The following is a 16,834-nucleotide window of genomic DNA, read 5'->3' on the forward strand; positions in this document are numbered from 1 at the left end:
TCAAAAGATATAGTATCTAGGGTTGTAAGACTTGAAATTAAGCAAGCAGCCATCTAGCAGGGAAGCAAATAAGCCCAAATGGAAGAAGCACACCAGCTTGTGTGATCATGATGTGTTGACGGGATCAAACAATTATATTGATGTGAATGAGGGAGTTGTCGTAGAGACCTAAAGTCCATCTGTAGACAATTTGATACGCCCCACAGAAGGGTTCTAAATAAGGGACAATTCAACCAAGATACAGTATAGCACCAATGAAACACATCATTCCTCTAGTTCCTGAATGCTTCCTCCCCACCTCCTCCCAATACCATGACCCAGTTCTACCTTATTAATCTGGCTAGACCAGAGAACACACTGGTACAGATAAGTGCTCTCAACACATGGAATTCAGGATAGATAAATCCCTTAGGAACAGTAGTGGGAAAAGTGATATCATGAAGGGAGGGGATGGTTGGAGACAGGGAAGGGGAGGAAAGGGGGAACCCATCACAAGGTTGGATAATGGGAATGAACAACAAAAATGTGGGTGAAGGGGGACAATGGAGAGTGTAAGATATGAAATAATAACAATATATAACTGATCAAGGACTCATGAGGGTGGGTGAAAAAAGGGGAGCTAATACCAAGGACTCAAGTAGAAAGAGTTTTGGAAATGATTATGGCAACATGTACAAATATGCTCAATACAATTGATGTATGGAATGTTATAAGAGCTATAAGATCCCTCAATAAAATGATTAAAAATATATATGTGTGTATCAAAATTTAAAAGGATGCACCAAAAAAGAGAAAATGATTGTAATAATGTTTATAATAAAACATTGCCACTTTAACTATTTTTACATATATATTTTCAGTGACATTGCATTCACCATGCTCTGCAACTATCATCACCAAGTTCAAAAGTTTTCATCATTCTGATTTTGGAGGGATTCTCAAGAGCAGGAAAGCCAGTGACTTAGGCTGGGTTTTCAAGAAAATCAAAACCAGTGAAGTGTGTGTGTGTGTGTGTGTGTGTGTGTGTGCATGCGCGCTAAGTGGCTCACATAGCTGCAAAAGTTAGCAAGTTCCGTTTTCAGGAACATTCTACGTCTGTAAGTCAGATATTAGGATGGAGGATTCTCATGACTCAAATAACTCTGGAAGGTTATGGACCCAACATTGGTAGAAGCACAACAGGCTTGAGACTGCAGCGAGAAGTAAACACCCATGTCAGCAGCTCATGTTTGTGGCTGCAGAGATGAATGAAGCCAAGTTTGCCTGGTCAGATGGGAGACTGCTGATCATTCCTAGGATTGCCAGGCCATATAGGCAGCCATTGGCTCAGGTCCAACACTGGGCTCAACAAGCAGACGCAAGGGCCAGAGCTAGCAAAAAGATGAGCAAGTTTTTCTATAACATCTAACTATATTGGCCGCTGGGGGTGCTGGAACGAGCCAGAGGGAGTTGCAAAAGCATTGCATTACACTTCATCCTATATTATAGGACATTTTTTCATTGTGAGGGTGCGGTGCTAATTTTTTCTTTTAGTATTTAATGAAAAGGGTGGTAGAACAAATAACTTTGGAAACCTATTAGGCTATTAGGGCATGTCGATATTTCTAGGTTTCTTGTATTTCTTATTTATCATCTGACAAAGTTCACATATGGGGCATTAACTCCTCTGCTGTCCTGAGTTATGTTGGCCACATTGGAAGCTACATCATTCATCTTCTGGTTTATCTTTCATCCAGGTCTGGATATGGCAGGAAAAGTTATTGCTTTAGGTGTGCCAGGTTACCAAGATGTGGATAGAACCACAGAAAAAAATGGGTGGAAGTTAAGAAGATTAATAAAATATAGCATCAAATATCGAATGGCTTGAATTTGAAAATTGAAATTAAAAAATTCATAGAAAAATCATGATTACTCAAAAGCAAAATTTTTTTGAGTGGTATCATCACTGCAAATTAAATTAAAGCAACAGGTAAAAATCTTTCCCCAACTTTAAGTGGCATTGCAAGTTTAAATAGTCTAACAAGTTTTCAATGAAAAGATCAACCCAAAATCATATAATCTCCTTAACTAAAAGAAATACGTCCTAACTCATTGTTTTCTTAAAGTGTATTAGGACCTTGGGGAAGAGGGGCAGGGAGGGGAAGGCAGGGGAAGAGAGCAGTGATCAAACAATGCCATAACAGGAGAACAACTAGGGAATTAAAATCTATAACAAGGAGGACGGAGAGATCCTGGTGATGTTGGAGCAACAGCAATCTAACTGGGAGGATACTAAGAGGCAGAAGAAGGGTGAGTGGTGGTAGGGCAGGAAGAAGGTAAAAGGAAACAGAGGAAAGAGCTAGGAAACAAAGCTATGGATAGAGGTATAAACGGGTGTGTACATATGTAAACATTAATAAAAATAGAGGTATTAGTGTAACAGCTCTTTTAGAATTTGTCTAGCAGGTTTTCTGGTTTTCCCGGAAACCCCCCCCCCCCAAAAAAAACAGCTATTTAACAATAAAAAAATAGAAGTATTGGGCTAAGTACTTATATGGTAATACAGTGAGGAACTGGATGGACTTTGGGTCTCTGCTCAACCCCTCCCTCACGCAAGATCACTTTGTTCTAACAAGCTTGCATTCTGTGATGCTCACTGTGCTAGTCTGGGTACATTAGAGAAACAAATCCACAGAAACTCATATGTAAGAGAGAGTTTTATACAAAGGGTAAGTGCACATCAAGAAAACATCTCAACCCAGTGCTGCCCAAGCCCACAAGAACAACATTAAGCCATATTTCCAACACCCATCCACAAAGTCCTCCTCCATTTCACAAAACATACACCATGATGCCGACTGCAGGAGGAAAGCCCTATCAGTGAGTGTGTAAGCATCTCAGTGCTGGCAGGGGTCTCCACACGGCTTCTCCAGCACCCAGGGCTGCATCGGAGTAGGTCCTTGTGGCTTCTCCTCAGGCATGTCTTGCAGGAAGTGAGCCTTTCCAGCTGAAGCAGGGAACTGGCTAATGCAGCTGCACCCTGGTCCGACCATCACAAAGCAAGAGACCCAAGAACTAGAAAGGGGAGGCTCACTGAGCCCTTTATCTCTCTGCCCTTCAATTAACCTCACATGTGTTTATCGGCCAGGTTGGCACAATAAACTTTAACTAGCTCACTCAACTTCCCGGCATGATCTCTGAGGACAAAATGAATGCATAAGCAAATGTGGTAAAGAAATCTGATGGTGCCGGATATCAAAAGATATAGCATCTGGGATCTGAAAGCCTTAAAGTTAAACAAGTAGCCATCTTGCAGAAAAGCAACATGCCTACGTGGAAGAAGCACTCCAGCCTTATTTCTATAGGAAAAATAAAAAAAAACCTTTATTTTAAAATAAAGAAACTATGTAGGTTGGCTACAGTGATGGACTCTCACACAATGACATTTGTAAGGATGACACAGACCCAACGGGTGTTTCATTCTGCTGCACATAGAGTTGCTATGAGTCAGAACCGGCTCCAGGGAACCTAACAGCAGTACGTAAGTAGGGGAACCACATTCACGCATTTATGCAAATATTATTTCTCCCCAAATTGACTTACAGATTTAATGCAATTCACAGTCTTGGAACCTGTAAAGTTGGCTCTAATTTTACATCAAGTAAAAGACCCCAAACAGGACACTTCTAAATGAAAGTCGAGATAAAGGCACAGTTTGGCCCTGGTGTAGGGATAGATAAGCTGACAAACAGAAGCGAATGAGAGACAGCAGGATAGAAAGCAGAAGTTTCTATATGAGAAATCAATGGCAACGAGTTTGTATATTGGAGCTGGAATGTGAAAGCTTATTCATAAATCATCTGCAAATGAAGTACTCATAGAATAGTTACTTCTCATATTAAAAATGTAAAATGGAAAAAATTATGAGGCCACATCTCACTCTTTCTCAGTGAGAGGCAAGAATGAGTGTAAGGTGGTGAGGAGAAAACACTTAATGTGTTTCATCTTAAGGGAGATCTGAATCTCCTGAATATGAAGAAACACGTGTGCTCTTAACATGACAGTGATCTCAGAGGCTGCTTTCACACATGGGAAAGGTAGAGGTGTCATCAATAATGAATACCTATCCTCTTTATTGGTATTTATTTAGATTTAAGTCCCAATTTTTCCAGAGCTCCTCCTGGCACTGCCACAAACTATTACTGCTCATTATGGCTACATGAAGCATTGCTCTACACAAGTGTCTGCAAGCTTTTATAAAGGGTGAAACAGTAAATGGCTTAGGTTCTTTGACCATAAAATCTGTTATCACATGGAATTCAACCACTGTATCCTGAAAGCAGCCATACTTATGTAAATGGTTGAGTCTGACTATATTACAATAAAAATTTGATTGAAAACCAAACAGGTGGTGAGCCAGATTTGAACTATCCTCCATCATTTGCTTAGTCCTGTTCTACACTCTCCATCCATTGGTTGGTATCTGCACGTTTGTAAAGAGTGTGTGCATGCGTATATCGCTACTGAGGATACACACCACACATGCCGACAGGATAAAATGGCCTTTAACCTGAACCTGGAGTTTAAGGTTTGTTGTAAGATGTTGTGATGTAGATGCCAGTGGCTCCACGTATGTATAATTGCATGTGACACGGCGCCAGCTACCTATTCAGTGCTATGTTTGAGCCTGTTGTTGAAACCATTGTATCTGTTTGTCTCACTAATGGTCTCCCTCTTCTGCACTCTCTTCTAAACCTGTGTATAGGGCTGTCCTCCTCTAGGGACTGTCCCTCCCCAAACAGAAAGTCCTCTCTTGCCATCTTCTGATCTTAGAAGCAACAGAACTCTATGTACAGACAATAAGGATATTTACAAAGAAATTATCAAATGACAATCCCTGCAGACAGAATCACTGAATCAAGATGAGGATTGGCAGGAAGAGAAACAGTAAAAGAACTTGCAATGTGAGTGAGAAATGCCAATACTTTCAGAAGCCTTTCTGAGGGAAATTGCTCTATACTTTCACCGCGGGTTTATAAATTTAAATGTTTGAAAACAAAACACAAAAGCTGTATTCTATCAGCCATTCAGAACTTGTTCTAGGAGGGTTTGGGAGATTGTTTACTGTATGATTCCCCCCACCTCCTGTTCTTTAGATAGATAACAAATTCAGAATGCAGGGGTTAGGTCTGGGCTATCGAGAACTAAGCTATAAAAGGTCACTCGAAGCCTCTTGGGAGCCAATGTCACTGCTTCATATGCTTGTCTGGAGATTAGAATCTGTTTGACAGTTTCCGGGACTCGTATTTTTAACAGGACACAGAGTACTGGGTTTTCACCAGCAAAAAAGAGGCCTCGGACATTGTTTTATTGTTCTGGATATTCCTTTAGTGGGAAACCGGAACCTCAGCTGACTTAGCAGCAAACTGAACAGATGCCTGCACTCAGGTCTTTGGGAATAAAATTACATGTGGGAAGGCGGTACTGGAAGTAAAGAAATCACTTTGGGTATTGGGAGCAGAGCCAAGGCTAACAGGGATGGTTTAAAGGATCTTGTGTTTCACTGCAGCTGAGGGAGGGGTGTTTAACTTGTTCAGATAGTTTGTCAAAGAAGAGGCATTGTTCCTGATAAAAAGAGGTAGCTTATCGAGACAAAGAAGCAAGAAAATAACACGCTGTTTGTGACCAAGGGCAATTATCACTGTTTTACAAAGACTTGTCCCATGACTATAAAGCACTATCCTCTGATTAGTTTTTCCCAAATAAAAAGTTATTTTTGTGTATTCCGGGTACCTATTGCCATTGAGTAAATTCTGACTTTAATGATCCCTATATCTCAGGTCCACTAAAATCAGTTTCTTTTGTATAAAAAAATTCCAGAAAAGAGATAGTGACTGGGGTCTTAAAGGCTTGAAGATAAACAAGCTCAGAAGCAACAAAGCCCACATGGAAGAACACACCAGCCTGAGTGAGCGAGTGATCCCAAAGGGATCAGTTATCAGGCATCAAAGAACAAAAAATCATCATATCATTGGCTGCACACCTCCATGATAGGATCGCTGAAGACAAATGGGTGCATAAGCAAATGTGGCGAAGAAAGCTGATGGTGCGCGGCTATCAAAAGAGATAGTGTCTGGGGTCTTAAAGGCTTGAAGATAAACAAGCGGCCATCTAGCTCAGAAGCAAAAAAGCCCACATGGAAGAAGCACACCAGCCAGTGCGATCAGAGGTGCCAAGGGACCAGGTATAAGGCATCATGCAAAAAAAAAGAAAAAAGAATATGTGTGTGTGTAAGTGTATATATATATATGTATGTATATGTATATATGTATATATGTATATATGTATATATGTATATGTATATATATATATATATATATATATATATATATATATATATATACCACATTGAATGAAGGGGGAAGTGCAGAGTGGAGACCCAAGGCCCAAGTGTCAGCCACTGGAGATCCCCTCATACAGGGGTTTAGGAGAGGAGATGGGTCAGTCAGGGTGCAAGGTAGTACCGACGAAGAGCACAGCTTTCCCCCAGATCCTGGATGCTTCCTCCCCCCAACTACCATGATCCGAATTCTACCTTGCAGGGCTGGATAGGGCAGAGGTTGTACACTGGTACATATGAGGGCTGGAGGCACAGGGAATCCAGGGTGGATGATACCTTCAGGACCAAGGGTGTGAGGGGCGATACTGGGAGAGTGTAGGGTGAGTGGGTTGGAAAGGGGGAACTGATTACAGGGATCCACATGTGACCTCCTCCCTGGGAGAGGGACGGCAGAGAAGGGGGGGAAGGGAGACTCCGGATAGAGCAAGATATGACAAAATAACGATGTATAAATGACAAAGGGCACATGAGGGAGGGGGAGCGGGGAGGGAGGGGAAAAAAAAGAGGACCTGATGCAAAGGGCTTAAGTGGAGAGCAAATGCTTTAAGAATGATTGGGGCGGGGAATGTATGGATGAGCTTTATACAATTGATGTATGTATATGTATAGATTGTGATAAGAGTTGTATGAGTCCCTAATAAAATGTAAAAAAAGAAAAGGGAAGAAAAAAAAAGAAAGAAAAAAAAAGAAAGAAGGAAAAGAAAATGATTAGGGCAAAGAATGTATGGATGTGCTTTATACAATTGATGTATGTATATGTATGGACTGTGATAAGAGTTGTATGAGCCCCTAATAAAACGTTAAAAAAAATTCCAGAATCATTAAGTAACTAGGGACTATAGTCTGGTGCCTTAGCTATTGCAAGTGTTTATTCAGGTGTTGCCACAAAGTTTTCCAAACATCTCCTTTGTGGAAAGCTTCTCAGAACACTTTCAGCAAAAACTCTTCACAAAACCTCCAAATATGGTCTGAGCCATATTTCTTCATTGTCACCCTTATGCAAAACCCAAACCCAAATAGCTACCCTTGAGCCAATTCCAACTCATCGTTACCCTGTAGAATATGGATATTGACCAGAAGAAGTAGAAGCAGAAGCAGGTCCATATCCAATATAACTTTTTTTCTTTTATACAGGTTTGAAAACATAGATAGCATCGTATTTTCCAATGCAACATTTATTACATAAACAATTCTGTGGGATTCATTCCATCGATCATGTTTTGCAACCATTACCAATATCCTTTCTTACATTTTCCCTCCCCATAAGCAAAAACATCCTGCTTGCATTCCCATAAACTGGAAACCACCATCCAACTTGCATCTCGATACTATGTTTCCACATTCTATCTCCAGGTGGTGCAGACTGGGAGCCACAAGAACAGCGGCTACACGGAGAGCCAGCCTCCAAAGCCCACAAAGCCAGCTGGATGCTGCCCTCCAGGCTTACTTGGAGTCAAACTCGACTTAACGGCGGTGAGTTTTTGTTGTTGTTTTGAATGAGGTACCTTCTAGAGAGCCCTGGTGCTAGGTAAGCTTTGCATTGCCAAGTGCAAGGTCGGCAGTTCCCCAGCTGCTCTCTGGGAGAAAGATGAGTCCATGCATTCCAGTCAAGATTCACAGGCTAAGACGCGCCATGTAAGATCACCATGAGTCAGAATCTACTCGGGATGCTGAGTTTATTATTTTTTATGTTCCTCTGAGTAGAAAAAGCAACATTTGTGCTTTTGTGATTCACTTACCTCACATAAATGTTTTATGACTTAGGTTGTGACATATATTTGGATTCTCTTAATATTAGAATAATAGTCCATTGCATGTACAGATATAGCACATTTTGTTTACCCATTCTTATTTTGATGGCATTTTGGTTGTTTTCACTCTTGTACCAGCATGCACATACATAAATCTGGTTATGACATTGGTTTCAAGCCTCTTGGGCATAAACTCATTCGTGTGTCATATGGTAGCTCTAGGAGCCCTGGCAGCATGGTGGTTACACAGTGGGCTGCTACATCACCAGCCCATAGTAGGAGAAAAATAAGACTTTCAACTCTAGTAAAAAGTTAGTCTCAGAAACCCACAGGGGCAGTTCTATGCTGCCCCACAAGGTCTCCATGCGTTGGAAACGTCTTGATGGCAGTAAGAGTTTATGGTCGGTCCCTAATCATAACAAACTGTGCCTAACAATGCAATGAATGGGTATTACAGAGTACTTCCTTGTGCTGATGAGGAGCCTGTATATAAACCAAGAGGCAGTTGTTCGAATAGAAGAAAGGGATATTGCGTGGTTTAAAATAGGAAAGGCGAGCACCAGAGTGGCATCCTTTCACCATACTTATTCAGTCTACATGCGGAGCAGATAATTTAAGAATCTGAATTATTGAAGGGGAATGCACTAGCTTTGATTTGAAGAAAAGTTTCAAAATGCTTTCAAAGAAGGCTCCTCAACAACCTGTGACACACAGAAGATTCGAAGCACTTAGTGACGAAGATGAGACACTCTAGGCTTCAGTATGGAATGCAATGCAACATAAAGAAAACAAACACCCTCACAAAGGGACCCAGAGACAGCTTTATGATAACCGGAGGTTGACGTTGTCAAGGATTTCATCTTACTTGGATCCTCAATCAATGGTTACAGAAGCGCGTATGCTGCATAAAACCCATTTTAAAGTGTTTTTTTTTTTAGTGAAGATTTCCCTTTAAACATTAAGGTGCACCTGACCCAAGTCATGGTATTTTTAATTGATATATATGTATGTATATGTGTATATATATATATATATATATATATATGAATGCTGGGCAATTGATAAGGGAGATTGGAGGATAGTTGATGCATTTGAATGATAGTTTCAGTGAAGAATGTGGAAAATACCATGGACTGCCAGAAGAATGCACAAATCTGCCTTGGAAGAAGGGGGGACCGGTTCTGAAAGAAGGACATCTAGATGGTGCAGCGGAAGATCGTTGAGGAAGACACTTAACGAGGTGGAGTGCCACAGTGGGCGCAAGCGTAACAGGCGTGAGGATTGTACAGGACTGGGTAGTATTTAGCTCTGTTGGAAGAGGGGTCTCTATGAGCTGGAGGTGACTCCGTGGAACTCACAGGAACATGCTAATTCTATTCTTTTAAGCTGTCCTCTGATTCTCTTTTCAGATGACACCAAGTGTCGGCCTTTTTTCATGTCTATCATTTTTCTGACAATTTTAAATAGTTGACACTAGTGAAGGAAACTTTACCAGTGGAAACTGAGGCAGAGCACAAACTCACAATGGAGAATTCCGATTCAATTGTTTATTTAGTCTTCTAACAACATGCACTCTCTTCACAAGTGGGTCCTACTTGTTGCTCTGGGGGCAGCGTGGCTTACACAGTGGTCTGATGGTTCAAACTCATCAGCTGCTCTGGGGGGAGAACCATCAGGCTGTCACGTCCTGAGAAAATTCAGAGCCTTGGAAACCCACAGGGGCAGTTCTACTTTGTTTCATAGGGTTACTATGAGTCGTAACCAACTCAGTGGCAGTGAGTCTGTATTGACTGAATTGTATTTGTTGACTTGTTTATTTTCTTTCTTTCATCAGCCAGGAAAAAAAATCCATGTTTTCATCAGCAACAACCCCCCCAGTTTTATATATTATAATATCCTTAACATCAAGAATAATGTCTATTATAAACTAGACAATAAACCATTACTGGACAACGATCAAATGATTGCTTTATGAAAGTTATTAATTTTATATTAATTATTAAACAAAAGAATGAATCTCAGTTGCCCTTTGAAGTTCATATTATAATTATCCCTTGATTAGATAAGAAAACAGGCTGAAGAACTTGTCCAAGATCACACCTAGTTAGTCCTGGGGCTGGATTTAAACATTTTCCCCTGTGAATATATCAATCTAAACAATCCTTTTCGCTCCATCCCAGGTACCACCTGGGTATCACCACTTCAGTTTCCGACACAACCACGAAAGAGGCTAAGTCTTTCCCTTATCCAAGCCAACTGCGAACTTGCTGAGAGGAGCATCTTTAAACATGGCTTTCCTCACAGTGGTCCCAAACCAGAAATGAATGAGATTTGTTTATCAGTGTTGTTGGTTTTGTTTGCTTCCTGTTTGTGTTTTGTGTGATTTGTTATATATGAAATCCGGTACAGGAAAATCCATAGACAGTAGCTGGACTGAGAATTGCCTGGGGGTAAACTGGCAGGGGAGGATGGAGGAAATGGAGAGCCAATAACCATGAGGACAAGAAGAACATGTTCTATTATTGATTGATGATAGCACAAATGTAAATATGATTGGATGGCTAAATTGTATAGTATGTGAAGTATGTGCCAGTAAAATAATTTAAAAAATGAAATGGCCATTTCTGTTTAAGTCAACAAAATGCTTCCAAGTTCTTTCTACTTTTGGAATCATCTTTTCTTAGATTCCAGCAACATTAGAAAAATCCATGAGCAACTCAGGGTGAATATATGGGCATCTGAATTTACTAAGTAAATCAGAACGTGAATTAACATGTGATTCTGATCGACAAAGGTTTGGGGCAGCTTCATCATGCGGAGGGGAAACAGACAACAAAAAATTTGAGGCTCTACGAAGTTTAGTAACAGTAATTTTGCTTTTTCTGAAGCCTTGATATGAAATTAGAGTTAGATTCATGGCCATCTAAGAGTTAACTTTGAAACAAAACAGCAAGGAGGAGCTGCTGGTTCCAAGTGGCTAATCTCTCTAACCCGTTTTACGTAGCCCTCAGAATCCAAGAAACTTTAGCAAAGGATTAAAAGTTATATAAACAAAGATCTCATTATTTACAACTCCGATTCTCAGAAGAACAAGAAGCTCTAGCTTACATGTTTGCACTACTTTATAACAATCAGTTACTTAATATGTAATTTTTCACCAACCTGATGATCTTCCAGTATAGAAGCAGCAGCGAAAGGAGATCAAGGTGACTGCTAAGGTAAAAGTAGTTCACTTACCGGGATGTGGGTTACAATTCAATCCTTATTGCTTGGGAAAAGACAATCTTAAATTAAAATATAAGATGCTTTGGGTTTTTCTATACTTTGATTACCTTGTCTATACTTTTCTCATAGTGCTGGCTAGAATTCTATTTAAAGCATAATTTAAGCAACACTAATATTAATTATTTGTTTATATATATACATATATATGGATCTGTATTTTGAATTCTTCAAATATGCAGTTGCATTACAGGATAGTCTAAATGATTCTTAACCACCCCCACACACACGTCATTAGAATTTTTCAAAATTCAAAACTGAGATATAGTTAATTTGTTAAAAAGTCAAATAACAAAATATTGTAAAAAATACAACCCCCCCCCCCAAGATCCCTTAAAACTATTTGGTGCACCTCTTTCCATGTTTCCTTCCAACTCATGTATATGTATATAAAAATATAAAGCTACCTGTGTAGATATGTAACAATGTAGAAGCAATACAGGTTGCAACTTGAGCCCCATTCTTTCTTCACTGAATGTTATAAATCTTAAAAGGTGTGCTAATTTAACATATAAAATGGGCTGTTCTGTTATTTTGAATTGCATTTTTTGCTACTCATGAGATATTACTAGTGAGATATTCTTTTTTTGTCTATTTGTGTTTTTTCCCTTTTGAACACTAGTTTATATATTTACCTGTGCTTGTTTTTTTTCTTATCAATTTGTATAAATTCCTTTTTTTACTTTAGTAGTATAAATCCTGTTTCTCTTATATGTTTGAATATTTTCTCAACTATTCTTTCCACTATGTAATTTGTATTTTTATGAAGCCATGCTACATTTTTCCTTTATTATTAGTTTCTTGTCTTTTGAAAGCTACTGTTCTCCACCATGAAAGTTTAAAATTACATTTTTATTTTTTGAAATATTTTTAATTTTTAATCTTGAAATAATGAACATACTATCTTTTCTAAATTAATAGATATATATGAGGCAGGGATATTGCTTCTTTTTCCCTTTCATGTAGAAATAGGATTCTAAAAAATTCATTTTTCAGATTAACTGATCTTTTAGCATGAAATTATTATTTTGGTATTTATAAGAGATATATACTGGATCTAAGTAGAAACTCAGTTTATCCTTACTCTTAAACTATATTGCTTGACTCATATTAGTGTTACAGAGAGTTTTAGTGTTTTGTGGCAAATCCACCTTTTTTTCAATAATTTTAGGTAAATCACACACATTTATTTTTCCATACAAGCTTTAAAACTTTTCATTTAATTTAAAAATAAAACCAAAACAAAGGAAAGCACGACCTATGGTGAAACTTGTATGAAATATAGATCCTGACTAGAACACAGCTCAGGATGAGTCCCTCTTCATGATGCAGCCCCAGGCCACAAGTGCTGGAGTCTACCGGACAGGCACCCTTACTTTGTGTTCATGCAACACACGGGATTCACAGCGAATATATTGCACTTTTATGACTACAGATTCATTACAGTATGAACGGAGAAAAACGAAAAGGTGCTTTGAATGAGGTCTGAGAGACCTCCCAAGACAAAACTTTCTTATCACCAGGGACTCCCTCCCTCCGGAGAGCAGGGAGAGGCACAACTTGGAAATCCACGGTTGACAGCAGACCACTGCAATCAAGCAAATCCCCACTCAAGTGGGTCACATGATGTTTTTGTTTGTTTGTTTCTCAGTGCACCTAAAAGTCCTGCTCACACTCTGCTTACTGCGGTGCCTTCAAGGAGTCCGTGCAGAGATGTAGAGCAGCATTGGACCGCTAAGCCGACGGTCACTGTCGAGAGCTGCGGCAGGCTGCCCACGGTGATTTACAGCCTCGCGGAGTTGTCACCCCCTCCGCCGATGGCCGTGACTTGCTGTTTGTGGGTCTGTCTGCTTTGCAGTCTATCATGTGTGCAACAGCAATATGAAAGGATATGAAATACCGTGAGAATTACTGTAACATGTTAGAGTCACGCAGTACCTCTTTCCAACACATTGTTGGAAAATGATGCCAATAGATTCACAGTGCTGCGATAAACCTTCAGTTTGTAAAAAACAAAGCGAAGAAATCACACAGTATTTGGAAGTACAGTGAAAGAAATATGGCCAAATTACTGTCAAACAGAAAGCACCTCCAGCCTTGGTTTAGAGATTTTTATGGATGGCTGAATGGCACGCCAAATCGCGCCTCCTGAGATGAGTTGGTATTGGCCAACAGAGGAAATATTTTATCGTTTGTCCAGCTTGCGCTATGCATATACCCTCAGGTGTCCGCTGGAAATCCTAACTAGGCACCTCAGTCGCTCTAAAGTCTTTCTCTACAGTCAGGGCAGAGGTCCCCTCCCCAAATCCACACCAAATTCGCCATCCTTGCCGTCAATTCGGACTCACAGCGACCCTATAGGTAGGTTCGCTCTTTAGGGGAAGAGAAGGCTTGTCTGTCTCCAGAGGGCATGAAGTCCTTTAATTATCATACTTTTGTGAGACTGTTGTGTTTACAAGTATTAATACTGATTGACTTAAAAGTCCGGGTTGATTTTCCCTATTGCTTTTCTGTTCTGTTTATTTCTGCTCTGATCTTTTAAATTTCCTTTCTTCTGAAAGTCTTTCTTTTTCCCCTAGTTTCTCAGGTTGTAGTGTTAGACTGTTTATTTAGGATCTTTCTTTGATTTTAAGGTAGGCTTTTTGTATCCCTTGTAACATTCTCTTGATATTTTCTTTATTGCTTGCCAAAGGTTTTGGTATAGTTTCATTTTTGTTCCTGTCTAGGCACATTTTAAATCTTTTTGAATTTTTTTCTTTGACCCATTGATTATTTAGTCATGCATTAATTTTCACATATTTGTGTATTATGTGATTTTACTTCTACTATTATTTTTGTTTTAATTTCTAGCTTTATTTAATATTTTGTATGAGTTAAGTTTTTAAAAGTTATTGAGACTTCCTTGTTTTCTAAAAGATTATCTATCCTGAAGAATATTCCATGTGCATCAGAGGAGATTATACAACATGAGGGGACTTCAAAAAGTTCATGAAAATATTCCATTATTTTAATTTATTTATTAAAAATCATTTTATTGGGGGCTCATGCAACTCTTATCACAATCCATCCATCCATCCATTGTGTCAAGCACATTTGTACAGTTGTCGCCATCTTCATTCTCAAAACATTTTCTTTCTATTTGAGCCCTAGGTATCAGCTCCTCATTTTTTTCTTTTAAACATTTTATTAGAGGTTCATACAACTCTTATCACAATTAATTGTGTAAAGCACATCTGTACATTCATTGCCCTCACCATTTTCAAAGCGTTCGCTCTCCACTTAAGCTCTTGCCATTAGGTTCTCTTTTTTCCCCCCCTACTCCCCACTCTCCCCTCCCTCATGAGCCCTTGATAATTTATAAATTATTGTTTTGTCATATCTCGCCCTGTCCGATGTCTCCCTTCACCCACTTCTCTGTTGTCCATCCCCCAGGGAGGAGGTCACATGTAGATCCTTGTAATTGGTTCCCCCTTTCCAACCCACCTTCCCTCTACACTCCCAGTATTGCCACTCACACCCCTGGTCCTGAAGGGATCATCTACCCTGGATTCCCTGTGTTTCCAGCTCCTATCTGTACCAGTATATATCCTCTGGTCTAGCCAGACTTACAAGGGAGAATTCGGATCATGGTAGTGGGGCTGGGGGAGGGGCGAGGAAGCATTTAGGAAGAACTAGAGGAAAGTTGTATTTTTCATCGTTGCTACATCGTACCCTGCCAGGGGATCTCCAGTGGCCTACAAATGGGCTTTGGGTCTCCACTGTGCATGCCCCCCTCATTCACTATGGTAAATTGTTTTTGTTCTGATGATGCCTTATACCTGATCCCTTTGACACCTCGTGATCGCACAGGCTGGTGTGCTTCTTCCATGTGGGCTTTATTGCTTCTGAGCTAGATGGCCGCATGTTTACCTTCAAGCCTTTAAGACCCCAGACACTATCTCTTTTGATAGCCGAGCACCATCCGCTTTCTTCACCACATTTCCTTATGCACCCATTTGTCTTCAGTGATCCTATCATGGAGATGAGCACACAATGATATGATTTTTTTTTTCTTTGATTCCTGATAACTGATCCGTTCGGCACCCTGTGATCACACAGGCTGGTGTGCTTCTTCCATGTGGGATTTATTGCTTCTGAGCTAGATGGCCACTTGTTTACCTTCAAGCCTTTAAGACCCCAGACGCAATATCTTTTGATAGCCGGGCACCATCAGCTTTCTTCACCACATTTGCTGTTCACCCGCTTTGTCTTCAGCGGTTGTGTCGGGAAGGTGAGCATCATAGAATGCAATTTAATAGAAGAAAGTATTCTTGCATCGAGGGAGTACTTGAGTGGAGGCCCAATGTTCTTCTGCTACCTTAATACTAAACTATAAATATATGTGCACAGTCCTATTTCCTCATCCTTATACATAAATATATTTGCGTATGTACATGTCTTTATCTAGACCTCTATAAATTCCCTTTGCCTCCCAGCTCTTTCCTCTATTTCCCTTGATCTTCCTCCTGTCTGGAGCGGGAAATTCTTGTACCTGACCTCAAGTTTAGTGAGCCTACATTTAAGAAGTTTACTCAGAGTTCTTTATATTTATCCTCTGCAGTGTGACAGATGCATAAAACAGATGTTCAACTTATGCTTAAGAACTTTATCAGGCAAAAAGCTGTGGCCATATCTGTCTACCAAGAGATAAATCAGATGACTACGTCTGAAATGGAGCTGTGTCCAGGTGTCTTAGGTCCTGGCTGGGCCATACTGGAGCCAAAGACACCTCAGTAGTAAGGAGCTAAAAGTATATGTTGCATAAGTAAAGTTGAGGGGAGAAATTTTAATTGTGCATTTTACAAAGAAAAGATGCATTCATTTCTGCCAAAGATGCTGCATTGGTGATGAATCATCACTGAAGGGTGGGTTCTTCAATGAACTTGCTACAGTGGTCAAGAGGGAAAGAATCAGTTTTCAATAAGCTGCCCAAGGACAGCAATATCAGGCATGTATGACATTTCCTGCTTTCTTATCTATTCCTGGGAAAACTTTGACTCTGGAAAAGACAAAGTATCTTTGTTAAGCACTGGGAAGGAATGAGGGGGAGATAGGTTGGGAACTAGGGAAATAATGTGGAGCTCCTTTCCCACTGTAAGCTTTGCATCGGTAGCAGTGAGATGAAAGAAGTGTTCATGTAAATGAGTGAATTCCAAAGTCCACTGGTTATATTAACCCAGAATTTAGCCTTTAGCGGGACTACAAGTGACCAGAGGACTCTCCTTTTTTGTATACAAACAGAAATGGGTGTGGCCTGTCTGCGATTTCATTTGATGGTATTGTTGGGTGCTCGTGAGTGTATTCTGACTCACAGTGACCCCAGAGGGTTTCCTTGACAGTAGTCTTTCTGGGAGCAGATTGCAAAATCTTTCCTATCATGAGA

General features: G+C 40.0%; 1 non-coding gene across 1 annotated transcript; it reads left to right on the forward strand.

Moving 5' to 3' along the window:
• The first annotated feature begins 2,411 nt into the window (after positions 1 to 2,411).
• On the forward strand, positions 2,412 to 2,472 carry LOC142452103 (U7 small nuclear RNA). Its single transcript, XR_012785159.1, has one exon. It is a non-coding gene; the product is annotated as a U7 small nuclear RNA (small nuclear RNA).
• The last annotated feature ends 14,362 nt before the right edge of the window (positions 2,473 to 16,834 follow it).

Source organism: Tenrec ecaudatus, chromosome 6, assembly GCF_050624435.1.
Source record: "Tenrec ecaudatus isolate mTenEca1 chromosome 6, mTenEca1.hap1, whole genome shotgun sequence".
In the NCBI taxonomy this organism is placed as follows: domain Eukaryota; kingdom Metazoa; phylum Chordata; class Mammalia; order Afrosoricida; family Tenrecidae; genus Tenrec; species Tenrec ecaudatus.